Source organism: Sprattus sprattus (genome assembly GCF_963457725.1).
Source record: "Sprattus sprattus genome assembly, chromosome: 3".
NCBI classification, from domain to species: domain Eukaryota; kingdom Metazoa; phylum Chordata; class Actinopteri; order Clupeiformes; family Clupeidae; genus Sprattus; species Sprattus sprattus.
The window spans coordinates 56,211,378-56,213,877 of NC_137922.1; positions in this window are offsets into that span (position 1 = coordinate 56,211,378).

Genomic DNA, 2,500 nt, shown 5'->3' on the forward strand with positions numbered 1-2,500 from the left:
ATATCACGCCTCTCTGCAGATGAGAGCGGGGCCTACTGGTGTCGGGGCTGGGAAGGACTTCATAGTGGAAACGTATCTTGCTTTGAAAGAAGAATTCAACTCCTTAAAATAGACTTCTACAATGTGTACGCTTCTGTGATGGGCTTTGGCCTGCTGCTGATGACCTGTGCTGTGGTCTCAGTGAACCTGCGGCTCAGAGGAGCAGCCCCCCCACCCCCCAAGAAGAGCCTGAGAAGCACAGCAGAGACTCCTGGACATCTGACCAGATGGGGGAGGGAGAGAGAGGAGCAGGATGAAGATGTTGACACTGATGAACACGCTGTCTGAACACAGAGGGGGGAGGGGGGCAGAGAGAGGAGCAGGATGAAGATGTGGACACTGATCAACACGCTGTCTGAACACAGACTCCTTCCAGCTCACTTCACCACCTTTCCCATCTCAGGGGACATGACTTACTTTCACCACCAGGGGACCCACGCAATTGGATAATCCCTCTCAAATCAACGGACTCATTTCCTGATATGAACATCTGTATTCTGCATCACATCATGTTCTTGATGTCCTATGTTCTCACAGGTATGAGAGGAATATTTATGTCTCTGGAATCTTTTTCTGTATAGTTGTGACAGTTCAATAGGAGTGCATGTTCAGATATGGCAGAATCCCTATAGGTGATACCTCCCCCATCACTGATATCTCCCCGTAGCTGATATCTCCCCGTAGCTGATACCTCCCATAGCTAATTTATCCCCATAGCGTATTCAGTTTAACTTGTGAAGGTGGAGCATCTAGAAGAAGTTGAAGCTTATGCTGTGTTTTATCTGATGTAATGTGTGATGCAAATGAATTTACATTTCAGAAATGTAATTACATGATGCTTTGTAGATAATGCTTTATCCTTTATCATAATCTAATGGATTTATTTTCAACATTGACTGAATATTGACTGAATATTTGAATATTTTTTTTTTTTCATGAATTCATATTTCTGGAACTTTTCCATTAAACCTTTTTTTTAAGTGTTAATTCAAATGCATTTACCCTCCTTCAAAGCCTTAATTTCCCTCGGGATAAATAAAGATCTATCTGTATATCGTTCTATCTTTGTTTTGACTGACTAAAGCCTGGGGGTTGGAAACCCACACATTGTGTTACAGAGCCTGAGGAATGATTGCAGGGAGAACAAACTTTCCTACACAGAAGAGTACATCAATTATTATATTTTACTCTAATCTTAGAATGACATGTGGGGCTTTAGACTGACATGTGGGGCTTTAGTCTGACATGTGGGGCTTTAGACTGACATGTGGGGCTTTAGACTGACATGTGGGGCATTAGACTGACATGTGGGGCATTAGACTGACATGTGGGGCTTTAGACTGACATGTGGGGCTTTAGACTGACATGTGGGTATTAGACTGATATGTGGGGCTTTAGACTGACATGTTAGGCATTAGACTGCCATGTGGGGCATTAGACTGATATGTGGGGCTTTAGACTGACATGTTAGGCATTAGACTGCCATGTGGGGCATTAGACTTATACTGTATGTGGGGCTTGTGAGTATGTGGGCAACAGTTAACACACCAACCTGCTTGGCACAACTTTCACAAACACTGTAATCTAGGACTATTCTTCAGCTGCATTTTAGGAGTCTCAGTCACTACCCTTTTCAAAGCCAATCATGTCCACGGTTGTGTGTGTGTGTGTGTGTGTGTGTGTGTGTGTGTGTGTGTGTGTGTGTGTGCACAGACTCTGTACATCCTGCCATTACTAAGCTATTGAAGGGATTGGCAGTGAGGTCAGCGGGTTTGTAAATAATCAATCAATCAATCAATCAGTAATCCATAATCCACAGGAAGTGATGCTCTCATGAAGGTACAAATGCATTTCCATTTCCTCTTGCAGAGCAGACAGACAGTTTCATGCAGAGCAGACAGACAGTTTCATGCAGAGCAGACAGACAGTTTCATGCAGAGCAGACAGACTCTCTGAGGTAAAGCTCACTCACTAAGTGACTCCAGGTAATGTAACAGACAACACCACAACATACACATACACCTACAGCAGTTATGATATAACAGCCAATAAAGGTTTTATAACTTTAGCATGTTTTGTCATTAGCATGTTAGCATCAGATGTTAATGAAAGCTAGCATGTTAGCATCAGATGTTAATAAAAGCTAGCATGTTAACATCAGATGTTAATGAAATGTAGCATGTTAGCATCAGATGAAAGCTAGCATGATAGCATCACATGCTAATGAAATGTAGCATGTTAGCATCAGATGTTAATGAAAGCTAGCATGTTAGCATCAGATGTTTATGAAAGTCAGAAATTTAACATCAGATGTAAATGAAATGTAGCATGTTAGCATCAGATGTTAATGAAAGCTAGCATGTTAGCATCAGATGTTTATGAAAGTTAGCAATTAAGCATCAGATGTTAATGAAAGTTAGTGGTTAGAATGGTTAGCGTGTGATGCCAGTGATGATGATGA